The following is a 26,145-nucleotide window of genomic DNA, read 5'->3' as shown; positions in this document are numbered from 1 at the left end:
TAAAATGTACATTGAATATTATGTGATTTGGTGGGCGCCATTGTTTTTCTCTATTATAATATTTTAAATCACTACCATCCATCTGGTAAATTAAAATAGTAAAGCCTATAGCTATTCATAAAAGGCAAGACTTTCCCAATGAGCCGTTTTATCTATATCTTATTTCCTAATCCTATTATCTTTCTCTGTAGATTATCAAACTTTAAAGACCATTGAAGTCACCTGATAGACGCCTTCATAAGGTTAAAAATGGCTTCACGGGCAAAGGCTGAGCTCTAAACACTGCCCTTTAGAGTTTCTCAAATGGCGGCTCTTCTCAGCCTGGGTCCCTTCACTTTGACTGATGGGCAAAACTGATGTAAGGAAATACTTCTATTGAGTTTACTTCTTTAAGTGACTTGGTTTAAAAAGAAAAAAAAAAAGGCCATCTTGCCAGTGATCCCTTTAAGCCTTTTTAATTGCAAAAATTTTTTTGATGGTGTTACTGACCTAGCCTTAGCAGAGTTCATTTCAGAAATGTGCTGAAGTGGGTACCAGCATGACAACTCAGGCTGAGAAATGTTTTAAGTATCACGACTCTACATTTTTCTCCTGTCTGTGAGGTTCAGGGATTCATCCTCTCTTAATCATGCCTGCCCTTTTTTTAATGCATGAATAAGATATTTTCGACACTGAGGACACAGCACAGACACAAGCCCTTCCCGGAAAAATAAGACCTAGACCTCAAATCAGGGTGAGCCCATGGACTGTCCCCAGTGCCAACTAATTTCTAAATGTGAATAAAGATACATTGGTTAGCAAGCTTTCTCCAGTTCTCCTATTGGCCCCTAACCTTTAGGAAGACAAAAATGTCACATAAAATGGATCCTAAAATTAACGACACATTTTGTTTTCCAGTTGATCAGATCAGCTGAGAATGAGGTCAGTCCCTTACCTCCCCAAGATAAAAGGTTGTCATTGTTTAAGCGCATTTAACAGCACAACAGACATTAGGCCTTGGAAAACATCTGAGAGCTTAGAAGCTCAGAATATGGATCAAGAATAAACCTGCAAAAAAGTCATTCAGCCTTGACCCCTCACTCCTGATAGGGCCACACCTAACACATCCTGTTCCTATATCATTTAAGAGAATCTCTTCACCAGGCTTTGCTTATTCATTCACTAGATAACCATTTATTGGGCACCTACTATTTGCAAAACACTATTCTAGGCAGTGCGGATCTGAAGACAATAGACAAAGTCCATACTACAATAAAGCTTACATTCTAACAAAGCAGACAGACAATGAACAAACAAGAAAAAATGCATGAGAGTGGTTAGTGCTATTTTGAAGATACAACAGGAAGGACTACACTACTTTAGTTTGGGTAGTCGAGAAAGATTCTCTGAGGAGTTGACATTTAAGCTTAAACATGAATAAACAATATAGCACCCTGTGAAGATCTTGGCTAGGGGAAGAACATTCCAGGCACAGGGCATACCTAGTGCAAAGGCTCTAAGATGAAAGAGAACCCGAAGCTTTCAAAAACCAGCTAGAACATGGGGAGGGAGAGGAAGAGAGATATAAGGTCAGAAAGGTAGCCAGAGGCCAGATCTCATAAGGTCCTGAACACTTGTGTAGAGAGCTTCATTTTGGGTCCAACTATTACAGGAGCTACAAGAAGGTTTTAATATAGGGAGCTTTGTGATCTAATAAGTTTTTTAAAAGAGTACCCTTGCTACCGCAAGGGAAATGGATTATAGGAAAGCAAAAATGAAAGCAGAGAGATCACTTTGTACGCGACTGCCATGGTCCAGATGAAAGATGATGGGGGCTTTTACGGCTGGGTACTTGGAGAAGGCGCAGAGAGGTGAGAAGTGTTTTGGAGACTGAACAACAGGATTCGCTGATGCATTTGATGTACAGGATAAAGGAATCTAGAATGACTCTGAGGTTTTGGCTGGGTCGTAGCACACTGGACCTGTTCACGACTTCGGCATCTGAGATTGTGACATTTCAGCCAAATGGCATAAAACGCATGACCAATTACACTGTAAATTCGAAACGCACCAGAGGAAGCCGGTATGGCTGTCATCAGAGAAATCATCACTGTTCTGACTCTTTCCTACAGAGCGATTTGCGTTACTTAAGAACCCCTCCAAGCATGCCTGCATACAAGTAGTATCCTAACTTAAGCAGGAGTGTATTTCCTCATTCTGTCGTAGCCGGGAGGCACATGAAACAGAGAGTGGGCTTAGGATTCTGTGCTTTGTTAAAGTGAAGGGACAGTCGGCACCAGGAACATTAGCCGTGGCAGTACACACGATTGCTCAACGATGTATGAAAAGAAAAACCAGTCATCTGAATTGAATTTTCAGCTGGAGCCTAAGAGGCCAAATTTAATTATCCACCCAAAATTATCACACAAGTCAATACTTCATCCCTTTTCCTTGCAAAGGAAAAGAAACTGGATTCTTTATTTTTCAGTCTAGCAGGTGGCCTTGACACAGCTAACCAGCTGGCTGAAATCTAAATACCTTCGCCAAGACAAAAGTCAGTAACATGATTGATTATCTTCTCATTGTAGGAGAGGACAACCTCCCCCAGCCAATCAGCATACACAGCTGCTATTGGATTATCACTGAGCAAAACAAGACTTAGAGCTGATAAACGAAGGGGCCCAAGTCCCAGGCACCAATTGGCTGGGGCTTCATCTACCAGCTCAATTACACTTAATGCATTGATTTCTAACAAGGTTCAGTTAGTTCCTTAGTTGTTAAGCCCTGGCTTTCTTTTTCAGACCTTGAATAAGTATCTACACTCCCAATCATTTTAATTTATCTGCTGCAGAGTTGGAATTGGTATGCCCCAGAGTGAAGGCTCTTCCTCCAAACATCTTGAAAGCACAGACTTCCGAAACTGCTGCGGGAGATTCCTTCCAAACCCCCTTTTGTTTCTCCTAGGAGTGAAAAAACACCTTGTGTGCATCCCACTTAATTGGAAAACCACAATTAAGATCCTATCTGACCACGGTTTGTTGTCCTGCGTGCACTCCAAGCACCTAGACAGCAGCAAGTAGAATGGTCCACCCAGGGCATCAAACTGGAGTTCTCTCCACAGGGAACTACCAGGGGAGGGTGAGATCAGACCAAACTGAGTGTGAGGTGTCGCTCTCAGACCTCAGTGCATCTCCTGCCTCTGTGCTGTAATTCTCATGTGCACCTACAATACCTTCTGGTCTCAAACCCAGGAGGAATACGAACACAGATTAAGAGACTCTCAATAAGCAGTGAGCAAAGATTTCAAATTCCACTTGCTCCTTGATATTTACAAAGACTATGGGTGCCTCAAAATTCTTATCGGTAAAATGGAAAGGAAGAGGCACAAAAATAAAACCCTAGACAAAGGAATTTAAGCAGGGGAATTAACTTTCTCCTGAAGAGAAATCCCACCCGAGTGTCAGAATAACTCCTTCTGAAACATTGGCATAGAATGGTGTCCCTTATCCCTAAGAAAATCAAAGATTGTCATCTACTCTCTGGGAATCTTTTTTCTTTTTTTTCTCGTCTTAGTGATTGCTGGTGTCATGGTTCGTAATGTTTGCTACTAGCTTAAGAAAAAGGCCCTTGTAGAGAGAAGTCACAGAGGCAAAAGGAGTCACCCAACCTCTCATTACTCTTAAAAAACCTCCTTCCACAAAGCTCAGGGTGAAAGCCAAGAGTCTTAATGTCATGGCATAGAACTCTTTCCTCTCTCAGCTCGGGAAGGTTATTTTCCTCCTAAAAACCGAACATCAGACTTGTCAAAAAATGTTCCTTATTGATCAGAGACAGGATATAGAAGTTAGAGAGATATTTGCTGAAATATCTCCCTTATTTCAAGGAAAAGCTGAAATTCTGATGGTGACCCCAACAATGAAGGCTATAAGAGAGGTTTTTTGAGGATGGAGGGAGCGCTGAGCTAGAGGCACCATCTCCAGCCTAGAAATCCAAGCCTGGTGACTAGAGGCCAGAATACAAACCGCCAAGCAAGGGGGAGGGAGGGCGGGGCAGGGATTAGTGATGACATCACAGGAGTCCACTGGCTGCTCTGGTGCTATTAGCATTCTCTCTTTCCCTGCTCCTAGGCAGAAGCACAAACACATCTTGTGAAAAAACCTAATATCATGACAGAGGAATGTTATTTTCACAGGACTCAGAGGAGCCTCAGCTCGGTCATGAGGCTCCCTGCAGAGCCTGCTTCCAGGTGGCCCTGCTCCTCCTGGCTTTTCCCTGGGGGTGGGGCTGGGGGAAGCCACATCCTGTAGACTGCAAGACCCTATGTCACTCGACGGACATTCTAACTGTGTCTCCTTCCTCAGGGTGACCAAAGTTCAGTTCTGGTTCTACTACGGGAAAAAAAAAAGTGGAAAAAAGCCTGTCTGTGCTTCTTTTCCACATCAAGGGTGAGCAGAGAGGGTGAGGGTCCTAATCAAACAGGGGTCCCACAGCAGCTCCTGGGAGTGGGGAGGGTGAGCCATCAGAATTCTCCACACAGCTTTCCCAAAATACCCCTTCTCCTCCTCCCCCTAGAGATTCCGAGGCAGATCTAGAGCTGACAATGTAGAAAGACATCCAAATGTGTTACATGGAAAAGGCAGGGTGCGGAAGAGCACCTTTAGAGAGATCCCATCTCTGTCAATAACGCAGTCATGATTCTATGTCCCATGCGCACATGTCATTATATGCCTAGAGTAACGTGGTTTTCTCCGAGAAGTGGTGTTATGAAGGGCACTCACTCTTAAATCATACATATTGGGATATTTCCAATTATTAATCAATATGTTTCTCCCCCACCTAGACTCACCAGACCCCTTTACATGTACCCTGGCATGAGCTGCACACAACAGAACAAGAAAAATGTTGCAAATACTTGACTTTTAAGAAAAGAGCAAAACAAAACGAGTTTTGTCTTCTGCCCTAAATGTAGGGCAGGAAGATTCTGCCGCACACTAACAGAGCAAAGGTTTAAGCAGAGTCCCCAAGGGCCAGAGAGAAGAAACAGAGGCACCAGGGGAGCAGGAGAGGGTGACACAGAACAGCCATGAGCCCCCACAGAGGAGAATGTCTGGCAGGCTCCAGGGAGCTGCAGCAAGCTGAGACTGGCTGGGTTATCGTCCCCTTGCCCCATGGTGAGTACCTCCCATCACCAAGGGTGGTTGTCACCCAGTGATGTCCCCTTGGAGTGACACTGATTGCCCCCCCAAGTGTACCCAGGAAAGACCCCATGCCTGCCTCCCAGCCCTCCACCAGTGGAAAACTCCCAGTACCTAATCCAACAACACCAGACACTCCTGAGCCGCCTTGCCCCAGACCCTGGAGGGGTGAACGACAGAGAGTGACTATGGGGTGAAGTAGTTCCTGGCTCTGGACCACGATGCGACCAGGTGCAACAAGTTAGGAACCACTTAGACAGGGTGACAGTGGCATACACCACCCTGTCACGTGCACATTTTATGTTTTCATTTTCTGCTACAGTCATGTGCCACTTTTATAATGAAAAGCCCGTTCTGAAAGAACCCAATTTGACCCAACAGTCACTATTCATCAAGTTTATCAACCTCAGTGTTGGCTCTTAAGACCTTCTCTTGGTCAACTTTCTGTCAGACCAAGTCAGTGTCTCATTAATGCTCTGAGGACACCTTTCCCCATCCAGAGGCACACGGCACGAGCGTGTGCACATACACACCACGCCCAGCCCACGCTATGCACCCCCACCACACACACACCCTCGTGTGGCCCCTTCTCCTTCCCATTTGCATGCCCAGAGTCTCTGCCTGGAACCCCTTCTTCCTCCCTCTCATTTCTTTAGTTGTTGGTATTAAATGCTGACCAAGTTTCCCTTTGGCTTTGCAGTGACTTGATCTGTCATTATTTGCTGGAATTGAGGCAGCCCCTCAGCAGTGACGGTTAGTCTTCTCCACACAGGCACCACTGACCACTGCCACCGTCTCTCCTGCAGCACCGGACGTTAATTACCTGCTCCCCTGCTAAAGGTCATCACTCACTAATCATCCTAGAATCTAGAGTGTTGTTTCCAGAAAGTACCTTGTCAAACTGGAAAGAGTTTTTAAATATTTCTTGATAGTAGTTGATTACAACTCCACTATCAGATTGGCAGAGAAGGGTGATGCTGAGAGGTGACATTTGCACAGAATTTGGTAGCTGACAGAGATCTCCTCCCCACTTGGCATTCACTTGCAGACTCGCCTCCCGTCTTCAACATTAGAGTGAGACTCTTTCACCTCCATTTCTACTGATGAGCCCAAAAGAATTAACGGTATCAAAATGATTGGGACAGGCCTCCCGCACACAGATTTGCAAAGAGATGATCCCAGAAGCCCTTCCAGAACTCTTGGCCCCTGTGTTCCGAGAAGGCTAGGAAAAGAGGGCAGAGAGGAGAGAGGGTTTTGGTGAGAATATCTACAAAGAGATCTCTGTGGAGGGAATACACATGTTGCTATGAGTCCTGTGAGTACCCAACAAGCCCCATCGGGGAATAGGGCTGTGGGTCCCCCAGACCAATAGGGGGACTTCAGGGGACCATGCTGAAGTGTTCCCTGCAGCTACGTGCTTACATTCTGACCAGAGTAAATTATGCACAAGAAAGAGTGCCTGAAATGTGAAAGCCTAGAAGATCTGTGCTGCGTTGGGTTTGCCAGGCAGCAGGAGGTGCGAGGGCAGAGTTTGGCTGGGGAAGGAGCTGGAAGCCGGTCCTGGCTTCCTCCCTGCTGGGTCAGCGGCCTCAGCAGCTGGGGAGGAGGCAACGTTTGTGGTCCTGCTGTGGTCACATCCCAGCCTCTGTAGCCCAGTTGTTGGGAGGCAGATGGTACATCCCTCAGCCTTGACCTGCGGTTTCCACATCACTGAATGGGGATGCAGCCCAAGGAGACAGAACCATCCCCACGTGCAGTCCAGGGACCATGATTTACCTCACAAAGAAGGGAAAGAAAGAGACCTCTCTCCTTGCCTGGAGCGGGGTGGGGGAGGCATTGCAGGTAAGAGGTCTTTTGAAGTATCAAAGAGAAACCCATATCCTAGAATACAGCCATCTGCCTCCTGTATATTCTATTTCTAGAAATGAAGAAGAAACACTTCTCCCACGTAATTAAGAGTTATTGCTTTGTTTATCTTAGAGTCTAAATATGAAGGTGCACCTTATTGTACACTGTTATCCCTTTTGCAAATGGCCACATGGGCCTGGACTAAACGTGGGATGACTCTGTAACATTATGGAAACCAGCAAAACACTGTCAAACTCTGCAATAGAAAATTATTGACAGAGCAATTGCTCCCTACTTATGATAAACACGGTAATAAAGAAACCTATTAAAAATGATTGCGCCACATTCTACTTTGGGAAACTTGGTCTGATTTCTTTGAAAGGCAGCAGAATTAGTCCCCATTTCTGGAATGGGGGTGTGGTAGTTTTTAATCCTATTTTATTAAATCAGAAGTTTGCAAGGACTCTAGGCAAATGTCTGCCTCTGGAATGGTCAATCTGAAATAAGCAGTTTTCAGAATGTAACACCTACAAAATAAGGAAAGGAACAGGTTCTCTCCATGCCATTCACTCACTGAGCAAATAGTCTGAGAGCCCCTATGTACCAGACACGATGCCACGTGCTGGGCACACAAAGGTGAAAACCACACACTGGACACGCGCCCCCCTAGTGCAGTTCCAAGAAACCAGTTAGGAGAATTAGCTGTGAACCTCTAACAGCAGATATTTAAAAGGTATTGTAACTCAGTATCAAATTAAGTTTTAGGTGTTTGTTGTGGTTTTTTTATAATCTCACATTTTGCACATGATAAATCATCAACATGTAAAGAGTTCACCAATAAGGTACCACAAGATGCATCATCATCATCAGGAAATTTGAGCCCTTTTTGTTGCGTGGCACTGCTAAAAAAGGATGACTATTATGAATAAATTGATATGTAGATGAATGTATGCTGCTATATGTTTTCATATATAGATTCTGCTGTTAATTCTGTCATTTAGCAAATTTTCTTAATGTTCTGTGATTCCTATTACCCAGGTAACATGGAAGGCTGTGGGAAGGGAAGAGTCTATGGCAACAAAGAAATGGATTTCTATCCCACCAACATTTTATTCACTCAACGTTTCACTCCCTCTCCAACAGGTAAGTACATTTTAAGTGCATGAAATTAGTCTCTGTTTTTCCCTTAACTTCTCTTCCAAAAAGAATGAGATTTTCTGTAAATTTGTCTCTCTAACCTGCAGATTCTGTCTCAGTGGATCAATGAGAAAACATTTTTGACAAGTCAAATGTTCATTTTTTAGGGGAAAAATAACCCTCTCTATCCAGGCTGCCAAGATTGTGGCTTATGTGTTCTCAGGCCCTCAAGCTATCAATCTGCATTGCACTGCAGACATTGCCCAGATGTCTTGGTCAGTGCACATTAAAGGCTTAATTTCCTGGCTTCTTAGAAAAGAGATTTAACATTAGCACATGTTAGATGTAAAGGAACATCCTTCTCCATTGAAAGAGAAATTTTATTTCTCAGTGAGAAAAAAATACAACATGTGGTCACTAGGATGCATTATGAACCTGTTATTGCATGTGGGATTTATGATCAAGGTCTCTCTCTTCTACAAGGATTCTTCAGCTAAGGGTGGAATTACAGATTTCAGCGGCCACAAAATTGTTTCACAGACCTTTGGCCCCATCTAGTGGCCATATGCTCTCAGGTCTTGCAAACGTTTTCCTCTTGGAATTTGAAGAGAAAGAGAGGCTCTGGCAGTGGAAGCTGGAGGACTCACACTCTAAACAGGCTTGGCAGAAGACAGAGTTGGCCAACACAGGGACTGTTGTGCCTGAGACCACTCTGCTGAGTACATGACATTTACTCATGGATTCCCAGAGAGATTGCTGCAACTGAATCTCATAGCATTTTGAAAGGAGCCATTTTCATACAAATCTGGAAAGCGCTTTTGCTGTCTCTGCTTAGTCACCAGCTTGAGGCACGCTCTGGTACACATAGGGTGTGTGTATGTGTGTGTGCGTGCGTGTGTGCACGAGGGTAGGGGCAGAATGCAAATGCTCAGGGCCTGTGCTGAGCTCTGCAGTGCCAACTGGCACCAGGAAGGGACATATGCAAAATCACATTCCACATGGCCTCTAAATTTAGATAAGCTGTCAATATCCTGCACTAGAGAGGCCTTCTTTCTCCATGCTCTGGTTTAAAGGCTTAAAAATGGAAGCCAAGTTTAGCCCATTTGAAAGCACAGGCAGTTAACGGCGCTGTCCAGAAGGACGTCAAACAGCAGCTTGTGCTATCGACTGCAAGCGACCAAGATCCCCCACCAGCCTCGTGGGAGCAGCGGCTCGGGTTCAGTCCCCTCCTCTCTTCAAACCTCCAGCCACAGAAGAACAGACATAGAAGCAACATGGTCCTTAGAGTTCCCTTTTCTTTCTGCCCATTGTGCTCTTCAGGAGCCACTACTTGGCCAATAAGCGTTAAGAGTCAAGGTCAACCGAAGTTGGGCACAGAAGGAAACCCAGATTCCATATTTTGTATTGGCGGGGGAGAGGGAGGGAGTGCTGGAGATGAAGAGAGGCGTTGTCAGTGCCATAAGGCTCAGAATGGCTATGACAAAAGATTTAAGCAACCCTGTATCTTAAAGATGTTCTCAAGAGCAGACCGGTGGCTGAAGAGGATCGCAAGTTAACCTTGAGCACCTCCTCTACTCACTTCAGCCCTGGCACATCAGAAATCCAATAATCATTGCTCTATTTTTTTCCGCTGTCCTATTTATTCTTATTGCCCTATTTTTTTCATTATTTTAAAATTATTTTTACATATCAGTAGGGAATTTAAAAGTAAAATATGAGTAGGACAGAAATTCACTTTTTGGATTCCCTTGTCTACTTAATCCCCAAGTAGAATGTATGCCTTACCATAAAAAGGTACCAGTTTCCTCATTAACCCCCTTCCTGTAAAATAGGGCTTTTAATAGTATCTACCCCATCAGGCTATTGTGAGAATTAAGTGTGTTAAGACATGTAAAACATTTGTAACAGTTCCTAAGCTTTCACTCGATAAATGCCAGCTATAAGTACTAGAACGATTCTAGCAAGTCAAATGAGCAGTTAAAATAGATCAGCTGCTCTTCAAAAATTATTTCTGTAGATTGCACAACTATGTTTGTTTCCAGGAAACACGCATGTCTCCTTTCTAAGACCTGAAGCCCTTTAAGGAGGAGGTGGTGTTAGGAAATCCTCCGTGGGACTCTGCAGCCACCAAATTTCCATCCTCCACTCAGGAGACAAAGAGAATTTGAATGGAGAGATGTGGACTCCATGACCAACAGGGGCCTAGGGAGGCCTCCTTGGGGATCACACTAAAGGGCCTCCAGGACCCTTCAGAGAAGAGGCCCTCACTGTCAGCAGCTGTGATCACCTGTCTTGGAATTTCTGAAAACCCTTAGGAAGCATTATAGATGTATGCTTCAACTTTCGGGGCAGATTTGGAATTTTAATTCTATGAAACCATCTGAACAGTCCACTCAGGAGAAAGATTGACATATCACGGGTGGGGGAAAGCTGCTTTATTATTCATCCCTCCTTGGAAGACAAGTAATTTCAGCCTGATGAGACAAAAATGAGCAGAGGCAGAGGGAACGAGCAAGTGAGATAAAGAGACAGAAAAGCACATGAATGTATAGATGATATGATATGATATGATATATGATATGATAGATTATACCTACATAAATGCATACATATATAGATACGTGTATAGATGCATAGATAAATGATCAATAGATAGGTAGGTAGATAGATGTGCAGGCTACCGAGGACAAAGGTAGACAAGAGACACACTAAATCAGCCTTTTTGTTCCTCACCTGAGAAACACAGTGGCATCCTAGATTCCAGCCTGTATATCATCCCTTAAAAACCTCATTGAGAAGTTTGGTCATGATCCTGTCCTTATCCCAGAGCTCTTGGGAAACCTTGCCATTAACTCTTACAATTGCTGCACCTGCTCATTCACTCCTGGGAAAATGTCAAGATCTTTTTCCTTTTGTGGAACAGAGGCTACAGCGAAGGCACTTTTCTTTTACCAAGACTTTTCAGAAGGGTTTTTTTTTTCTCTCTCTCTCTCCTACAATTCCAAAGATTTTATTTTAGACCGCAATGGAAGGCACAAAGAGGCATTCAGCTCAGCCTGCAGATTGCTAGAAAACCCTTCACATCCCACAGAAATTAGAGAGGCAGCCGTACTCATCAGCAATAGTGTATAAATTTGGAAGGAGTGATTTTATAGAATCAGACCATTTTAGAATGAGGAGAAACATTGGTTCATCCTCTTCATCTCCAAGATGAGGGGAGTGAGGTACTTAGGCTCTAATCTTTGACTACTCAGGGCCTCGTTTTTCTCATCTGCGAAGCGGAAGAACGATGGCGTGGTGACTAAATTAACAACTGGTTGGTCTTCAGGGACGGGGCTATTAAAGATCGAGTGTTGCCTCCTCTGAAGACCTTGAGCCCGGCTGCCTCCTCCCTGCTGCTGAGCAGAGCAGATCTGTCCCTGGGGAGCCCTGGTCCCCGCCTCCTTCCCCCTGGACTCCCACGGAGTAAATCCAGATAGATGTCCTGGCTGGTCCCAGGCCGCCTCGTGATTACGGTTCTGAGCGTTATTTACTCGATGACCGCATTAAGCACACACCTGCGGTGGGGAATATTTAATGCAGATGTTTGGGAAGCAGCTTTGCCAAAATTGTCAGAAAATGCATGGGAGGAAATTATCCTTCTGGTCCCTCAGTGGGTATTATGTCTTTTATTGTTTCTGTATTTTGAAATATTTTCTTCTTGAAAGATGGGCTTTTAAAAGACTGCTCCATTGAGGGCATGGGGAAGGGAGAAGAAGGGAGAGAAGAAAACAGAGGAAAATAACACAAGAGGTGTCCCACCTGCAATAACCTGAATTGGGAGAAGCTTGATCGTTTCGCCACTGTCACCAAGATGTGACCTCAAGACACGTCTGGAGAGAACAGGAGCTTGTAGTGAGAAGAGACTCCTGGGAAGTGTGAAAGGGAGAAGACATAAGAAGCAAGCTCCTGTAGAGAAAAATGGCCCGTCCCAGTGGGCCAGGCTGTCTTGAGAGGGTAGACCCACTGGTGCAAAGTGGTAGGAAAAGACGCTGGCATTCAACTAACGTAGGACCAACCACTAGGAATGGCTGGTGAGGAACAGCCAGCAGGCAAAATAGAGCAGAGAAACCTGGCTCCAGAAGAGAGTAAGACTTCCACGGGTGACAGTCTTTCCAGAAGACTAAAAGAGGAAATTTTTTTTTCTTTTTTTTGAGACTTGGTCTTACTCTGTTCCCCAGGCTACAGTTCAGTGGCATCATAATAGCTCACGAAAACCTCAAACTCCTGGGCTCAAGTGATTCTCCCACCTCAGCTTCCCAAGCAGCTGGGACTATGGGTATGCCACCACCACTCCCAGCTAATTTTTCTATTGGTTGTAGCAACAAGGGTCTAGCTATGTTGCTCAGGCTCCTCTTGAACTCCTGGCCTCAAGCTATCCTCCCAACTCAGTCTCCCAAAGTGCTGGGATTACGGGAGCGAGCACCACACCCAGCCAAAAGAGGAAAACTTAAAGGAGCTTTAGGTACCAACGTAGGAAACGCCAAACTTCTCCAGAGGAGAAAGGAAAATGATAGTTATCTGCACTAGAGCCTGCGAGATCCCCACAGGAGGGAGGAAGGTATTTTGAAAAAAAGATATAGAAAGACAGCCTGAAAGGGTAGCATGTGGCTCCTCTCCACCCTGTTCAAAGAGAAGGAATCAAAGTTTAAAATATGTATTAGACCTTGGGGACTATAGCATGGAGCTTTCAGTTGGGCAGTAAATATGGCTAGTTTCATTTTGGATTCACTCACATCTTAAGAGTAAGACAGTCCAAGGGTGTCTCCTCCTGAGAGCTGCCCCCACCCTAAGAGTGGCCTGGGAAGCAGAGAGCAGAGTACACAGAATTAAGGGCAAAAAAGTCATGAAGGTCACCTGGCCTTCTTTTACTGTTGAAGGCCAAAGAGTGCTGTCTCTAGCCTAGGAAAAATGAGCCCCTGAGCATTCTACCCGAGCTTGCCGGTGACCACACTGGGATCTGGGGTACCATGCAAATATCAGTAAAGAGTGGCCACTGCCTGGCTATGTGCTCTGTGCCTGTGCTTTCAGGGAGTTCCTGAGAAAGTGGGCGTAAAGAGAGAGAAACACACAGCCAGCATGACAATTGTCCAGAGCAATTCCCAAGAGTCATCTCAGGGAAACTGAGGACCAACATTTAAGAGTCCTGTGCCTAGAACAATTAGGGAAGAGGGCTAGAAGGCTCGATAAGCCCCATCAGTCCGAGCAGTTTAGGCTAGCCTCCAGCCTAGTCAGACCTGGGGAGCTAAACCTGGCCAGAAGGAAACAAGAAGGAATCCAGGAACATCTCAGGAGGATTTCCCACACAATTTAAGAGAGGAAGACAGAACTATGGATCTTGACTTGCTGCCCTGCGAAAGATACAAAACATGCCTGGGATCTTTGCTGCATCCCTGTGGCTGTTTCTTTTCCTTGTTTTGTTTCTCTGTGGTGAGCCCTTGAACAAGATGTTCCATATCTAGTGCAGGAAATGGGAAAGCTAGAGATAGAAACTTGTACTTACAATGAGACTTAGATTGGAAAGGAGAAAAAGCCCCCAGGGAAAAGCAGAAGATGACAGCTCAGAAGAGGAGCCTGAGGGTCAGGGTGAACCTCTGCATCCTTTCATAGCTCCCTAAGTGGGGAGCCAGTCACAGGACATGGGGAGGGACACAAATGGGGAGAATTCAGCCCTGGGCTATGAGGAGTCGTAAGTGCTGGTCTCAACTCTGTACCTACCTCTGTGACCAAGGGCAAGTCTTCTCACCTCTCTGGGTGTATCATGATCAGTAAAGTAGGAGCTGGCTTCTTTACCAAGAAGCTGGTGGGAGCAACGGGGGTACCAAGCTAGTTGGTGTGGGAGTGAGTGGTTAGCCCTTGGTGCAGGAAACGAGGGATACGTTGTCATTAGAGAATTTTAAAATAATAATAAAATGGACTCAGTTATTTTGCTTTTTATTATCATCATGCACAGGCAAGGGAACCAATATCTGTACTAAACTGCTCCTCCCTGCCAGAGTGTTTTTCTCACTCCCCACCCCCTCAGTGTGCTGCAAGGCCAGAGAGCCCTTAGTTGGCAGGAGATCCATGGAGGAGCTTTCCAACACCACTCAATAATTATAAGCAATTAGAGCTACACTAACATTGAAATGCAGTATTGATGAAAAATTAAGAGAGGCAGTAGGCCAAAGAATGGCCCAAAGATATCAGGTCATAATTCCTGGAACCTGTAAATGCCACCTTATTTGGCAAAAACTCTACAGTTGTGACTAAGTTAAGGATTTAAAATGGAGAGATTATGCTGGATTATCCTTGCGGGCCCTAAATGCAACCACGAGTATCCTCAGAAGGGAGAGGCAGAGGGAAATTTGACACGGCCAGGAAAGAAGGCAACGTGCATGGCTGCTTTGGGCAGCCACCCGAAGCTGGGAGAGGCAAGGAACAGGTTCTCCCTGCAGCCTCTGGAGGGCACACGACCCTGCCAACACCTTGATTTCAGACTCTGGCCTCCAGAACTGTGAGAGAATAAATTTCTGTTGTTTTAAGCCACCAAGTTTGTGGCAACTTGTTATAGCAGCCACAGGAGACTAAGGCAGGTAGTACGGCAGTGAATGGAGAACAGCTTCCTCAAGGGGGTTACAGTCTCCATAGAAAGGACTTTCTGCTGGTCCGTGGTGCACTTCAGTCTGCATCTTCTCCTGAGCGCCCAGCATTCCAGAACGTATTAATAGCAGGAGGTACTAGAGATGAACCCTTGTGAACACAAAGCTGGAAAAACAGCTCTGCCAACTCCATCCCCCCAGTTAACCTCTGGCAACCTCTGCCCTAAAGAAGGTGGTGCCCTTGGGACATTAAGTTTGAGTTTGCTGCCAGTCCAGAGTTCCTGCAGTTCAGAGATCCTGCCCAGACCAGGAGGCAGGTACTCCAAGTGACAGCCTGGACAATTCCTCGAAAGCCATGCCCAGTCGGCTTTGCCACTCATTCTCTAGGTCTGGGTTGTCCCTTTGGTAAACATCCTTTGTGTGCTGTTCGGATGGCAGATCATTTATTCATTGCATGAAGCATTTCATTAGTGACCTACTTTCTCACTCCACACATCACAGAAACCAAAATCCCTGCTTAAAGTGAAAACAGAATCGAGCCAAGAGCCCAAATAAACAGGTCATGTTTTAAACCCAAACGGGCAGAAGCAAAACAACAGGCTCACCTGGGCTTGACTTCCCTGTTGTAAGAAAGAAGCTTAAAAAGCAGTAAAATGCCATGAGAAACAAGGATTAATACAGCTTAATAAACTTACTGAAAATGTGAGCTGCCCCTGTCGTTTAGCCCACTTCTGCCTCACGTTTGCCGTCCGCATGCTACCAGAAAAAGCCGTATTATTGATGAGTTTATGTGAATCAAAACATGCTTTAAATACATTGAGGAAGAGTCACTCACTAAAGAAATCTCCCCACAAAGTCTTTCATAATGTGAAGACTTCATTTTTAATTTATTTTTGATGAAAATCTAGATTCTTCCCATCATATTTGCTTAAGGAGAGGTGCGGATTTACAAGTACAAATTCAAGTGAGTTCTGCTCCACTGCCAAGGTTAATTGCCGTCCTTCTTTCAAGGAAAGCTAGGATTCTAAGCCTCTGCTGTGCCACTTTTGCAAGCATCAACTTGCCCGGCCCTGGGAGAGTTCCCAGAGCAATTTCCACATTCTTATACCCAGAGCAAGGGAACATTAGGATCACTGAGTCGGAAAATCATCACGGGTCCCACAACAGGAAAATGCACCTAATTTCAGGAGGAGGGGGATATTTTAGTGAGCAAATAACAAAAGGTGATGTTGATACGGGAGAACAAACTCAAAATAATCTTAATTCTGCACTATAACTGGTTATAAACTTGAGAGAGAGGAGGAGAAATGGGCCCATGAGAGATATATAGGATGAGAGTAAAAAGGGAGGAAAGAGGACCAAAATAAAAGAAATAAGACAGTTAAAGGAGGAAAATTAAATACTAGAAATGTCTTGATGCACATATGTTCATTACCAATAAGGCTTTTTCTAGCAGGAGGAAAAGGTACAGAGGGTTCCAAAAATGCAGAAAATCTCATTTATTCCCAGACCTATGAATTTAAAAGTACTCCCTGGACTACTAACACCTTACATTTGCATGTCTTACAATTTCCAAACAATCTTCCCTTTTGATCCTCACAACATCAAGATGAACATGTCATTTTACACACAAGTAAACAGAGATTCCATTTGTTCCCTGCCCGATATTGCAAAACTAGAAGTCCAGAGCCTGACTTCAGGGACAGGTCCTCCTGGTTCCAAGTGGAGTATCTTTCTCATTTTTATCCTAAACACAAGCGGGTGCACAATGCACCCTGGAATAATCACATGTGTCTTTCACTGTGGGTAGGCAAATACTTTGAATCCCCCCAATTTGTTTGTACTCAATTATTCCTGTCTTGGTCAGCTCAGGCTGCTATAACTAAATACCACAGACTGGGTAGCTTAAACACTAGACATTTATTTCTCACAGTTCTGAAGGCTTGGAAGTCAAGATCAAGGCGCCAGCAGATTCGGTGTCTGGTGAGGGCCCTTTCCCTGGCTGGCAGACGGCCCCGCCTGCTCAGTGTGTGCTCACATGGTCTTTCCTCGCAAGATGTGCACTCATGAGCAGGAGACAGTGAGCTCTCGTGTCTCTTCCTCCTCTTCTAAGAGCTAACCCCATCGTGGAGGCTCCACTCTCATGACCTCATCTAAACATAATCACCTCCCAAAGGCCCCGCCTCCAAATACCATCACGTGGGGGATTCGGGCTTCAACATGTGAGGTTTGGGGAGACAGAAACATGCAGTCTGTAACATAACCTGAGCCACAGATTCTACTGTCTTTCAGAAGTTTTCCCTAGTAAGTAGTAAGGCTAAGTACTGGAAAAGACCAGTGGACGATGCTGACATGAGGTTGGCCGAGGAGGGGAGAGGAAGCGGGGGAGAGGCCCTCTAGGAAGCCTCTTTGTGCCACAGCCTGCCTAGACAGGACTGCAAGGTGCGGGGTGTGGGGGGGGTGTTACTCTGGACGCCCTCATCCTTGGACAGCATTCCCTCTCCTACAGAGAAGCCCAGGGTCCCAGCCCCACTGCCCCCTGCCTGCCCCTGCTGTCTTTTTTGTATTTTTCTCCATGCTATGGACCAAATATTTGTGTCACCCAAAATTTATATGTTGAAATCCTAATCCCCAGTGTGATGGTGTTTGGAGATGGGGCCCTTGGGAGATAATTAGGTCATGAGGGTGGAACCCTCCTGGTGGGATTAGAGCCCTCCTAAGAAGAGACTCAGGAGAGCTTCCTTCCTGTTTCTTTTGCTCCGCCTCCCCATGGGAGGCAGCCAGGAGGAGGGCCCTCACTGGAACCCTGTCATGCTGGCACCCTGGTAGCAGATTCCAGCCTCCAGAACTGTGAGAAATCAGTGTTTGTTGTTTAAGTCACTCAGCCTATGGTATTTTGTTATAGCAGCCCCAACTGATGAAGACAACTTGAAAACAAACATCTTTGCTTATCCAGCATACAGGTCCTTATACCACCACCGCCCCAACACACACAAACACACACACACACACACACACACACACACACACACACACGCAGTGTTGTGCTGATAAATGTTCAACAAGCCACTCTCCAAAACAAAAGCATCCCTGATTTGTAGGCTTTGCTGTTTCAGCGATATAAATCCTCTCATGGCTAATTTCAAGCTACCACTGTGGCATCACTGAAGGCAGAGCTGGGAACCAGGCACGGTAGCATTTCTACCAGACTGACACAATAGCCGTAAATAGCCTCAAGGCAGAGACCGTTGTAAAATATGTAACATAAACAGGAAATGATGAGATTTCAGTATTTACTACCTTTGTTGCTAATGTAACTTATTTAATTGTAAGTGTATATAATTTACTCTTAATTACAATGGTTATGTTTAACAACCAGCGACCAAATTTCCTGCAAATTTAACAAGGGGCTCTCTCCAGCCTATAGGGGTTGACTGCAGCAAACAGCTGCCCATCACTCCCCACCCAGGCCCTGCTTCTGGTTTGCTAATGTCACTGCTAATTGGTGGCATTTTTTATGTGACCCAAAGGAGTAACTGCAATGGTTGAATTTCAGACAACTTGGCAGATCCACGAAATAGATGTTTCTTGGTCTCCTCTCAAATCCCAAGTGTTTTTCAGTAGCTGACTCTGCCACCAGCGAGATAATGGCTTCATACCGTGTGCCCTTCGGTGGCTGCCGCCACCACACTTCACGGGAGCTGGAGCACAACATACCCACAAATTCAGTGTAACCCCCAAACATCAGCATAAAACGTGAAAAAAAATCCAGTCAGCCACTTGTTTTAGCTCAATGATGCTGAAAGACTGGCATAACTAAAATGTTTTTCTCCTCTGAACTGGCTGGGTATGTTGATGTTGTACAGACAAGACCAGATTCCTCAAAACAGCCACGCACACAACACCCACAACACCGATCAAGTTCTTTCAGAAAAAGGTTCACATACCCTTGAAATAGGGGAGGGAGAAGGCAGGCTGCCTGCTCCGCTCCAGCGCCCGTGACTAGAGGTGTAGCTCCCTCACTCTTCTTTCCAGGCACACAGTATTTGAAAAAAGGACAGCCGAGCCTGCAAATCCTCTCATCAAAGAGGCATTGACTTTTAATTTTACAAATGTGGCTCTTTCCCATAAGGAATAGAAAGAATTCATTAGGAATCGTACTCGGGAGACATATTCCACCCGCATGTTTCTTTCTTCTGGCTACTGTATAATTACACCCCAGATTTCTGATTACAGAAACTTTCCCCCTTAACTGCTATACAATTTTAGACTCTCTCCTTTTCTAGTCTTTCCTTTTCCACTTGGCCTTTAAAAAGAGAGGAAGCAGAAAATCGGCAAAGAGAAGTATGTGAGTACCAGCATAGTTATAGATAAAAACAAAGGTTGGGCACGCTGTGCTAATGACTGTCAGTGTCCCCAGAAAACAATTCTAATGTGCGTCATTCTTGCAATGGGGCAAAAGCCATCTGAACACTACCCTCTATGCAAACAAAAGAGGCGTTGGAGGGAAGTGCATTTAAAACATGATAGCCAGGCGTGATGGCTCACACCTGCAATCCTAACACTTTTGGATGCCGAAGCAGGAAGATCTCTTGAGGTCAGGAGTTCAAGATTAGCCTGAGCAACATAGTGAGACTTTGTACAAAAAGGAAGGAAGGAAGGAAGGAAGGAAGGAAGGAAGGAAGGAAGGAAGGAAGGAAGGGAGGGAGGGAGGGAGGGAGGGAGGGAGGGGAAGGGAGGGAGGAAGGAAGGAAGGAAAGAAGATTATCCAGGCATGGTGGTGCATGCCTGTAGTCCCAGCTACTCGGGAGGCTGAGGCAGGAAGATGGCTGGAGCACAGGAGTTTGAAGTTGCTGTGAGCTATGATGCCACTGCACTCTAGCCTGGTGACAAAGTGAAATCCTATCTTTAAAAGAAAGTGTGATACTACATAGACCTGTTAATTGCCACATATACCAGCTGTGTAAATAACCTCACATGTCACCACCTGCCCTTGGCATTGTTTGTTCATGCACTGAAATGCACACGGAAGGATATTACATGAAGCAGCAGCTGTAATACTGGCCTCACGGAAATCCTTCCTCTGCTCTCAGGGAAGCAAGACCATTTCCAAAGCTACTCTCTGTAGGAAAGTGCACACTGTACGTGTATTCTGGTGAGCTGCTGCACAGCGATAGGGCCGGGTGTGTAAATCACAGAAAGAGCTGCTAATTCTAGAAGGAGCCAGCGTCTGATGGGGGCTCCTATATGCCTGCAGCAAGTGCGTAGCTCTGCTCCTCGGAAGAACAACAGAACATCTGAGCCATTGCGGGGTCTCTCTCCTACACACTCACATACACACATACTCTTTTCATTTCTCCTTTTCAAAAAGAAAATTTCTCTTTATCTTCCTGTTATTAGTCTCTCGTGATGAACAATAGGTCGGCAATTCTGAGAAAATAAACTGCTGAAATTATTATTCCCTCCTTGCTCCAGATTGCTCTGTGAGCTACGGCCTGCACGTTCTGCATGCGGTGACTGAGGCCCCATCCCATGTGTTTTCCCAGTTCAATCAACTGTGCTAAGAACTGTCACAATAGCCCTTGACGACAAGAAAATAAAATTTAGGGTAGAATGGAAAGCCTGACTTGCATGGTAATTCGTGTGTGCACCTGTTTTTTGCCCCCTCATTGACAATGTTTGCAAACATTTTCATCCACCTTAATGACAAAGGAAAAGGAATGGGTTATTTTTCCAGTTTGGATAATTGCTTCTGAAATGTTGTCACAATCTTCCAAATGACTATATTTCTTTCATGTCAGACCACTGTGATTTCCAGGCAGCACAGGTTTGGTTTTGTCAGAGTTCTGGTCTGCTGATAGCCTTGGAGTTTTGTTTTGTGGTTTTTTTTTTTGTTTTGTTTTAGGGTTTTGTTTTTTGTTTTTTTTTTAAGAAAAAGACAAAGCAAAACCAAATAAGTCAGAATGATAACGTATGACAGAAAAATCAACATCTGAATCCAATGATAATAGCAGGAGCCGGCAGCACAGAGGGGATGTGTCTTGTGCCAAGAAAAGAAAGGCACAGAAAGTTATTTAAAACTGATCAAAACCCACTAGGAGTCACAATCCCATCATGGTTTCCCTTTGGAAAAGCAGTTTTCAGAAGCCCCAATTAACCTTAATTGAATTCTGCCTTAGTAATATCTGGAATTTTAATTGACTGGGAAGGTGATCATAAATCTCCGTTCATAATGCGGCTTAGCCATTAGTAAATCCCCGGATGGCACACAGCCTTGTCATGCAGGGGACTTAGCTGTTCTGCGGGTGAGGCCGGGTTTTAGATCATAAAACAGACATTCAAAAAAGAATGTCCCCCACTATCAGAGCCAGCCTGAAAGCAGCTTCAGTGTGGATGTTCAGATAGAAGTAAACGACTCTGGTGAACCAAAGGTTCATGTTTACAGTGTCATCTTCAAGGAGTTCCTAAAACATGAACAGAAGCACCAGCCCCCACTGCCCGCAAACAGAATCATCCTTCAGATCATTTAGAAAATCATAGTATTGTTCATATTTTCTATTTTAGAAAAGCAGCTATCAGTTTACTCCTTTTTTATTAAAGCTGCTGAGGCCAGGAAAATATTTTAGGCCTTTCAAATTGCATGAATGTGATTATTTAACATGAAGGTTCTCAACTAGGGTTAAGGGGCTTATTAGAATGACCTAGATACCTTTTCAGAGCCCAAAGGGCATATGAATAAATGCACATGCATTTTGAAGAAAAAAAGAAATTTTCCTGGTAGCTTCTGATTTGGAGTTCCCTACTGTCCAACAGACCCACCACCTCAGGTTGAAAAGCCATGGCTTGATATGTGAGAAAAATGGCAGACTAGAGGCAGCCTGCCAGTGCGTGGCTCCCAAGGAAAGAAGTGAAAGGTGCAGGCAGCTGCCTACATACAGATCGCTCCTCCCAGAAGCAGCACTGTGAATTCACAGAGAAGCAACACAGGACACTCAATGTGGAAAAAAAGGTGATGGGGCGATACATATAAAAAGGTTAGAGAGCACAAGGAGAACAATAGGAGAACACAGCGCGGGAGCTCCATTCTTGCCCTGCTAGTGCAGCGTGGACTGAACTGCAAGACGACACCCACCGCCCCCACAGACCTCCTTCTCAGACAGGGACATGCCTGGAGTCTGTGCGGAGCCGTTGCACTAGACAACAGGTACTGTTGGGATCAGGCAACAGCTAAAGCCATCCTGAATGCTCAGGTCCACTGAGCTGGGTCTACGCCAGGCTAGGGAGGGAGTGGACTGTCTTGCGGCTTCCCTGAGCCATACGCTGGAACTTAAAGCCAGGTGCTTCACCCCTAGAGCACAGCGGGACCTGGGCATGGGAATTGACCAGAGAGCAGTAGACCCTGACCTGACAGGCTCTGGGCAACCATTTCTGGTGGGTTCTGGGTGGGGCATGGACAGCTACCACCTCTGCACGTCTGACCTGGCATCCACAGAACGCTTGTCCCTAAGAAGCAGCCTGTGGCTTGCTAGGCCCCAAACCTGCCCTCTAGGCCCCAGCCACCTCCTGCCTGCCTGGATTGGCCTAGCCCTTCAGGTCAGGTCAGCCTGCCATCTGCATAGTCCTGCTTTTGGCTCAGGGGCCTTGCTCAGAGGTTCTGCTCGTGGCTCCTTCCCAGTCCCATCTCTGAGGCTCTCACACAGGAGCCTGAAGCTCCACCCCTGTCCCTCCAAAAATTCCCTCCAGGCCCAAGGTAACATCCCCAAGACTCCAGCACTGCACCTGGACCACAAGACCCCACCCCAGAGCCTCCACCACCAAACCAGGGCTGGAAGAGCTGCTCCAAAGCCCAACGCCCCGCCAGGGACCTCCCAGCCTCAAACCATGAGCACATTGTGCCCTGCTTTGAGCAAATGCCCACAACCTGGTAACCCACGACAATTTTATCCAGCTGCTGCGGTTAACTCTGTAGGGAGACCCTGAGTAGAGCAAGCCCCACAACACCAGCCTCAGTGAAGAGTCTCATCCAGCTCCCAACTTAAACATCCTATGACTATCTGAAGAGTTCCCACCAAGGAACAGAAGTCCTACAAACCTATTAGCCTGCAACTCAGAGAAGAGGGTTCAGATGAGAGGAAACCAGCAAAAGAACCCTGGCAACATAAAAAATCAAAACAGATGAATACCCCCAAGGGATCACAATGGAGCTATAGCAGTGAACTCCAACTACAAGGAAATTGTTGAAATGACAGAAATGGAATTCAGAATATGGATGGCAAATGAGATGAATGGAATTGAAAATAAAGTTGAAAACCAACAAAAAGAAGCCCAAAAATTATTTCAGGAAATTAATGAAAAAGTCATCAAAGAGCTTGACAAAATTAGGAAGAATATGATAGAATTTAAAGAAATGAAAGAGTCCTTCAGAGATTTTCAAAAAGCAGCAGAATAGATTAAACAAAGGAGAAGAAAAACCTCAGAGCTTGAATACAAGACTCTTGAGCTAACCCAATCACTTAAAGAGGCAGAGAAAAGAAAAACAAGGACAGAGTAATCACTTAGGGAGATATGGGACTATGCAAAGTGAACAAAGATAAAAATTGTAGGTATCCCTGAGGGAGAAGAAGAAAGTACTAAAAGAATGGAAAATCTATTTGACAGAATTATTGTGGAAAACTTCCCCAGTATTGCCAGAAATCCAGACATCAAGATACAAGATGGTCATCAAACTCCAGGAAGATTCATAGCAAATAGAACATCCCCAAGACATAGTATTCAACCTGGCCAAAGTGAAAACGAAAGAAAAAATTCTACAAGCAGCTAGATGTAAGCAACAACTAACCTACAAGGGAAAACACATCAGGATAACATCAGACTTCTCAGCCGAAACCTTACAAGCCAGAAGGGAGTGGGCCCCATCTTCAATCTTCTTAAAAAGAACAATTGCCAGCCTAGAATTTTGTATCCTGCAAAATTAAGTTTAATGTTTGATGGAGAAATTAAGTCTTTTCCAGACAAACAAATGCTGAGGAAATTCGCAAAGTCCAGACCTGCCCTGTAGGAAGTACTTCAGAACTGCATTACACAGGGATCAACACAGTAGATGCCCACTAGTGTAAAAACCCCCAAAAGCTAAAGGTCAGAGCCCAGTCATCACAATGGCTCAAGAGGTATTTAATAAAACAAAGCAACAAAGTTCTACTCAACAGGATGAACAGAAATCCACCCATATTGACCAAAGGTCCATCAAGTGACATGGTGAATCAGTTAGCTTTTGCCACATAACAAACCATTCTAAAATGTCATGACTTGAAATATCATTTTTTTTGCTCATGATTCTGAGCAAATTGGGTGGTTTTTTGGTTTTGACCTGGCTCAGGAGAGGAGAGGTGGGTGGTCTGGGATGGCCTCACTCGCATGTCAGGAGACTCTGCTGCATCTGGGTTGTCTCTGGTCCCCAGGGCTCCTTCAGCAGCCCAGGCTTGGCTTTCTTACACTGTGACCGTGCTTCGAGGGAGCAAGCAGGGGCAAGCGACACCTCTCAAGGCGCATGCTTAGAACGTGCACAACATCACTTCCACCACATTGTGGAAGTGGTCAAGGACAGCCCAAATTCAAAGGATGGGGAAATACTCTACCTCTAACGGAAAGAGGAGCAAAGAACTGTGGCCACTTGCAATTATGCTTCATAGGGTGCACAGGCAGTAAAAATGAGGAGATTCTGGAGCATGAATGGTTCTGAAAATAGGATCAAAATGGATACTACATTTGTGCCCGCCACACACACAAACACACACTCAGCAATGTGCTGGCAGTATGGCCTCCTTCAGGTAATAACTCTCACTCTTTTCAAATCCTTTTCAACTATATATCTCTCCCTTTCTGTTGTTTTTCACTCTCTTTTTCAAAAACAAGAAAGCCTCCTTTGTGATGCTAATGTTATCAAAACTGGAAAACATGTTAGTGGCAACACCTTTCCCCAACTCATCCAGCTTCAAAACTTCTGAGTCAACTTTAACTTGTCCCTATCCCTTTCCCCTCACAATTGGTCAGTGCCTAGCCCTGCAGATACTCTCTTGGAATATTGTTATGTCCCCACAGCATGTCCCCTGCTCTGCACTCATACTGCCATCACCCTTACTCAGGCTCTCATTACTTCACCATTTGCTAGTTATAAAACCTTGGGCAACTTCCTTTAGGTTCCTCTGCCTCCGTTTCTTCATCTGTAAAATGGGAACAATAACATACTTACCTGTCAGAGTTGTCAAGATTAGAGGAGATGTTCTGTATAGAGTATGCAGCCCAGAGCCTAGCACATTAGCAAATGCTCATTGACCATAACCTGTTATATTTGCCCTACCACAATTAGTCCTTCCTGTTCACCTGATTGTTTCCCCAGTTTAAAAAACATCAATGAATACCTCAAAGTCTTCGAAAATAAATCCTCAAGCTAATATTTAAGGCTTTTCACATTTGACCATATTGCCCCTTTCCATCCTTTCCTACTCTTCCCTTCAAAATGCCCCATTCTTTTGCTTAAGACCCTTACCCTTTTCCACCTATCTAATTCATACTTGTCCTTCAAGACATGCACCCACAAACCTCAGGGACTATCTGCCCACGCAGGCACTGTACTAGTGCCTTGGTCCATTTCATGCTGCTATAACAGAATATCACAGACTGGGTAATGTATAATAAACATAAATTTATTTCTCACACTGCTGGAGGCTGAGAAGTCCAAGATCAAGGTGCCAGCAGGTTTGGTGTCTAGTGAGGGCCTAGTCTCTACCTCCAAGATGGTGCCTTGAATGCTTCACCCTGCAGAGGGGAGGAATGCGGTTTCTCACGTGGCAGAAGATTGGAAGAGGAGAACCCGCTCCTGAAAGCCCTTTTTATTTTGGCATTAGTCCATTCAAGAGGGTGGATCCCTTATGACCTAAACACCTCCTATTAGGCCCCACCTCCCAACACTATTGCATCTGGGATTAAGTTTCAAACACATGAGTTTTGGAGGGGACAGACATTCAAACCATAATGAGTGTCCTCAAATATACAAATAGCTCACAGTTCCTGTCCTAGGGAGTTCTGTTGCCTCAAAAGACACCACTTCTATTGCACATTTTCTCATTCTCCATTCTGCAACCCCAGCCTCAAATGATCCTTTCTTCCTTTGAACATCCAAAATAATGTGTTTGTGCTTTTCTCATGGCACTTATACTATGCTTTGTATTATAGTTCTGACTAACATAACAGGCTGGGTTGCAAGCTCTTAGAACCATATCTTGTCATCCAACTTTCCTAAACGTGTTTAAACCAGTGCCATAGACATAACAGACCCTCAATAAACAACTTCAGAATCAAGAGACAGG

This window comes from Lemur catta, chromosome 5 (assembly GCF_020740605.2).
Source record: "Lemur catta isolate mLemCat1 chromosome 5, mLemCat1.pri, whole genome shotgun sequence".
NCBI classification, from domain to species: domain Eukaryota; kingdom Metazoa; phylum Chordata; class Mammalia; order Primates; family Lemuridae; genus Lemur; species Lemur catta.
Note: the sequence above shows the minus strand (reverse complement) of the source record.